Raw genomic sequence first — 6,056 nt, 5'->3', positions numbered from 1 at the left:
AAGTTTTTACTGACAGATGCACCCAATTAAATAGCATATCATTATAGAATATGCATATCATGCATCCTCCAATTGCAACGTCTGCCTATGCCCACACATGCGTTTACACAGGCAGCCCAACTCTGATCTGTTTTTTCAGTAATTGGTCTTTTGACCAATCAGATCAGCTTTGAAAAATATCTGATGTGATTGGTCAAAAGACCAATTAGTGGAAAATATATCAGAATTTGGCTTCTTGTGTAAATGCAGCCATTATGTTTCTAGAAAATGTTCTATTTTTAATACCCTCAAACACCAAGTTAGGCATAAGCTACCTAATTTCAAAATAGGCCATCAAAATAGGCCATCAAAATAGGCCCAAATAGGCCATGATAATTCTTCACATTTTACCTGTGAAACCCCAAACTGCAAGTCATTGATTGATCTCAATCAGTTTCACGGGAATATGCATTTTATGCATCTTCTTGATTTACTGTTTCATGTGCAAATTACAGCAGATGGTGTTAACAAACATTTAGCCTTTCTTATATTTTGTTTTAATCAAAGCATATATCCTGCTTAGTGGCTCGCTCTGTTGAGTTTTGGAGCATGATAATTTTTTCAGCTTCAGCTTCAGCTAACCATCCTAAAATCTCATTAGAAATGAGATGTTTTGGTATAACAGTAACGTTATAGGTCCCTATGGTATTATATTTGGTTCTGTTATGTAAAATGCAAATAAGTAATTACACAAACACACCTACAGTACACTCCTCTCCTTAAAACCCCTTCCCCTGCCTGCCACGTACTCACTCCCACACCAATTGTTTTTGACATATCTAGGCCTGTATCATAGTAGCATTGCTGATCTAGAATTACTGATCAGGTCCCCCTTGTCTATGTAATTAGCAAATTCAGCACTGTTCAGCACTGAGGAGGGGTCACCTGATTGAGTTATCATTATAGAAAAAGGCCCATTTAATGAATACTTTAGTATCACTATGCTTTCTTTATGGTTATATTGCATATATAATCACCCACCGACTAGATGTCAAATCCTTGCTTCCTTCGTCCGTGTTTCCTCCAATCCTCGCCTCTCTTTCAAAGCACATCGGAGGAGGAGGCCCCAGGGCAAGGAACTTTCAAGGTTGGAGGACGTCCTCCAGATGTTGTCATAATTACTTTCTAAGCCATGGAAGGAAGGGGGTGAGAACCATAAGCCTCCTAGGTTTGGTATTGAAGTCAATGTACCCAGAGGAGGACGGAAGCTAGCTGTCGTCCGGCTACACCACTGTGCTACCCTACAGAGTGCTGTTGAGGCTACTGTAGACCTTCCTTGCAAAAAAGTGTTTAATTCAATTATTTGTTCCTTGAATATATTTTGTCTAGTTTTATCTAAAAATTATAACTGAGGAGGACTTTCACTGAGGAGGATGATCCTCCCCTTCCCCCTCTGAGGAGCCTCCAATGGTGTACATGGAGCAGAGGGGAGAAGAACGGAGGAGAAAAAAACGCTAGTAGGAAGCACAGGGAAAAAATGGCAACTGTACAGATAACTCATCCAGAGCTATTTGACTTCTGGCAGAAGGCCATTATAAGATATCTGATGGCAAACATTTAGTAGTGAATTGCATACAAGTGTAACTTCATCACCTCATGTGCGCCACACAACAGAGACTTTTGCGGACTCCGACCGCAAAACCTTACTCAATAGGGGAGGGTCCGGGTGGGGATCTACCGTCGGGGGCGGCTCCGGTGCGAAGTACCCATTCCGCTTGTGGACACGTCATCGGAGGAATCGGACCGTGGCTCATCGCCGGAAGAACCGGACCGTGGGTCGTCGCCAGAGGAACCGGACCGTGAATCATCGCCGGATGCTCCGGACCGTGGATCGTCGCCGGAGGAACCGGACCGTAGATCGTTGCCGGGGACTCCGGACTGTAGATTGTCGCCGGAGGCTCCGGACTGGGAACCCTCGCAGGAGGCTCCGGACTGGGAACCCCCGCTGGAGGCTCTGGACCACAGACTGTCGCTGGAGGCTCCGGACCGCAGACTGTCGCTGGAGGCTCCGGACCGCAGACCGTCGCTGGAGGCTCCGGACCGCAGACCGTCCCTGGAGGCTCCGGACCGCAGACCGTCGCTGGAGGCTCCGGACCGCAGACCGTCCTAGGAGGCTCCGGACCGCAGACCGTCGCAGGAGGCTCCGGACCGCAGACCGTCGCAGGATGCTCTGGACCGCAGACCGTCGCTGGAGGTTCCGGACCGCTCTGGACTGGGAACTGTTACCAGAAGCTCTGGACTGGGAACTGTCGCCGGAAGCTCTGGCCAGGAACTGTCGCCGGAAGCTCTGGACTGGGAACTGTCGCCGGAAGCTCTGGACTGGGGAGGCGCACTGGAGGCCTGATGCGTGGGACCGGTACAGGTGGCACCGGGCTGATGACATGGACCTCAGGGCGAGTGTGGGGAGGAGGCACAGGACGTACTGGACTGTGGAGGCGCACTGGAGGCCTGATGCGTGGGACCGGTACAGGTGGCACCGGGCTGATGACACGCACCTCAGGGCGAGTGCGGAGAGGAGGCACAGGACGTACTGGACTGTGGAGGCGCACTTCAGGGAGAGTGCGAGGAGGAGACACAGGACATACCAGACTGGGGAGGCGCACTGGAGGCCAGAAGCGTGGAGCCAGCCCAGGTTGCACCAGACTGCTAACCGGATCCTCTGGTCGGATGTTGAGCAGAACACACTTGCACAATATCTCTCTCATCTCTCTCTCTCCTAACTTCTCCAATGCCTCCCTGACAGTCTCTGGCACTTCAAAGCGAGTGCAGGAAGCAGGCACAGGACGTACCGGGCTGGGGACATGCACCTCAAGGAGAGTGCAAGGAGGAGACACTGGACGTACCGGACTGGGGAGGCGCACTGGAGTCCAGATGCGTGGAGCCGGCCCAGGTTTCACCAGACCGATGACACGCTCCTCCAAATGCCTGCGTTGCCGCATAGTCCTAGCCAACTCCATTCTCCGGTATCCCTCCTCACACTGTTCCATCGACTCCCAGGCGGGCTCTGGTACCCCCCCCCCAAAAAAAAATCTTGCGGTTTCTGTGGCCGCGGTCCCCGGCGTCGTCGCCGTCCTTCTTGCGTCCTCTGCGACTCCTGCCAAGGAAGGGTCTCCTGTCCTTCCATGATTTCTTCCCAGGTCCAACTTATTTTTCCCATCGTTGCACGCTGCTTGGTCCTTGTTTGGTGGGATATTCTGTCACGATCTTGGAAATGAGCGGACCAAGGCGCAGCGTGAGTATAGTTCCACATATTTATTTAAGTGAAACTAACAAAACAAAATAACAAAACTTACAAAGACCGTGAGGACGTAGTGCCCAAATACACTAACAATCAATATCCCACAAAACACAGGTGGGGAAATAGCTACCTAAATATGATCCCCAATCAGAGACAACGATAAACAGCTGCCTCTAATTGGGAACCATATTAGCACCAACATAGAAATAGATATACTAGATCACCCCCTAGTCACGCCCTGACCTACTACACCATAGAGAACCAAGGGCTCTCTATGGTCAGGGCGTGACATCAGGTTCCGTATTGGCTATGTACACGAGGCAAAGAGGTTGGCCATCAACCGGCGACGTCACTTGCTCTGAGACAGAAGTAGTGGTTCCCCTTGTGTTGTAAGGGCTGTGGCTTTTCTGGAAAGAGAGGTAACGATGCTACATGGGTGACTGTGTTCAGAGGTTCCATGGTTCGAGCCCAGGTTCGAGCAAGGAGAAGGAGCAATACGTTTACACATGCATGTTTACGTATGGGTGGTCCTAGGAATTGAACCCACTATCCACAAGGTTATAGATGCTTTGTGAAGTCTCAATTCAATATGATTCATAAAGCCTTAATTAAGTGGTGTTTATGTCACCCTTTATAAAGTATAAGTGTCATATTTTACACAGTGGGTTATGTCACATTTGACATTGGTGGTTTTGTCAGTTATTTTTTTAAATGTTTTATTTATTTTACCTTTATTTAACTAGGCAAGTCAGTTAACTTCTCTACGCTACGGATCCCTTTTACGGGATAATTTTCCTAAACAACCGCTGAATTGCAGGGCGCAAAATATTACAAAAAATATTTATAATCATGCAATCACAAGTGAAATATACCAAAACACAGCTTAGCCTTTTCTCAATATAGGGGGTGCTGTTTCAACGTTACCATTTATCGTTCCCAAATTAAACTGCCTCGTACTCAATTCTTGCTCGTACAATATGCATATTATTATTACTATTGGATAGAAAACAATCTCTAGTTTCTAAAACCGTTTGAATTATGTCTGTGGGTGAAACAGAACTCTTTCTGCAGCGAAATTCATGACAGGAACTGCGAAGGTCTGAAAACGAGGCTCTGTTCTCAGATCAGTTTAAAGCTCTGTATGTATCCTATGGGTCGACATGAACTGCACCCGCCTTCCCCTGGATGTCAGTAACCAATGAGAATTGGAATGGAGTTTCTACGTAGATCTCAGACCTTATAAAAGGACATGGCATGGGGGGTGCGCTCCTTTCGACGTTCGTCAAGACGCAATGGAGGACCTCAGGATGGCATGCTCAAAAGCTCTCGTTATAGGCCTAAGTTATATCCGTCTGTGATTTAATTCGATATAGGTGTTAGAAACATCATAACGAAGTTATTTTAAACCGAGTTATATCAGTTTATGCGAGTATATTGCTATTTTCGGAATTTCCTTAGTATTGCGTTTTGAGGATTTGGGCATGTCTGCGCCACATAGCTATTGTTAGCTGCTAGTTCCAAAGTTGAAGACGACGTTTTACAACCGAGCAACGATTCTTTTGGACAAAGGACAACTTGCCCAAGATTCTGATGGAAGCTCGTCCAAAAGTAAGAGCTATTTATGATGTTATTCCGTATTTATGTGGAAAAATGTAAATGGATTTGTCCGCCATTAATTGCGGCACTAGTCTGGCTGTAACGCACACTGTATGTCTAGTAACGTTAATTTTAAAAATCTAACTCAGCGGTTGCATTAATAACTAATGCATCTTTCATTTGCTGTCCAACCTGTATTTTTTTGTCAAGTTTACGATTATTTATTGATTAGATTAGGTGCCTCTCCAAGATGGCGCCGGCCAGAATGCATGAACTGTTGCTACTGATCACATTGTATAACCACGATTTGTGCTGCTAAATATGCACATTTCCAAACAAAACCTATATGCATTGTGTAATATGATGTTACAGGACTGTCATCTGATGAAGTATATCAAGGTTAGTCCAATTATATATCTTTTGCTGGATTGTTACGATCGCTAACCTTTGCTGCTGGTAAATGCGGTTGTGTTTCTGGCTATTGTGGTACGCTAATATAATGCTATATTGTGTTTTCGCTGTAAAACACTTAAAAAATCTGACATATTGGCTGGATTCACAAGATGTTGGGCTTTCATTTGCTGTACGCTGTGTATTTTTCAGAAATGTTTTATGATGAGTAATTAGGTATTTGACGTTGGTCTCTGTAATTATTCTGCCTGCATCGACGCTATTTCAGATTGCAGCTGCAATGTAGAACTGTGATTTATACCTGAAATATGCACATTTTTCTAACAAAACATATGCTATACAATAAATATGTTATCAGACTGTCATTTGATGAAGTTGTTTCTTGGTTAGTGGCTATTTATATCTTTATTTGGTCGAAATTGTGATAGCTACCTATGCAGGAAAAAAATGGTGGAGAAAAAAATGTTGTGTCTTTTGCTATCGTGGTTAGCTAATAGATTTACATATTGTGTCTTCCCTGTAAAACATTTTAAAAATCAGAAATGATGGCTGGATTCACAAGATCTGTATCTTTCATCTGGTGTCTTGGACTTGTGATTTAATGATATTTAGATGCTAGTATTTACTTGTGGCGCTATGCTAGGCTATGCTAGTCAGCTTTTTTTACTGATGGGGGTGCTCCCGGATCCGGGATGAGTACTAAGTAGAAGTTAGCTTGTTGTTAACCTGTTGAGGATGGGGGCGCTGTTGTGGCTATTTATGCTAATCGTGT

The sequence above is a fragment of the Salvelinus alpinus genome, chromosome 12 (genome assembly GCF_045679555.1).
Source record: "Salvelinus alpinus chromosome 12, SLU_Salpinus.1, whole genome shotgun sequence".
In the NCBI taxonomy this organism is placed as follows: domain Eukaryota; kingdom Metazoa; phylum Chordata; class Actinopteri; order Salmoniformes; family Salmonidae; genus Salvelinus; species Salvelinus alpinus.
This window is presented reverse-complemented; position numbering follows the sequence as displayed.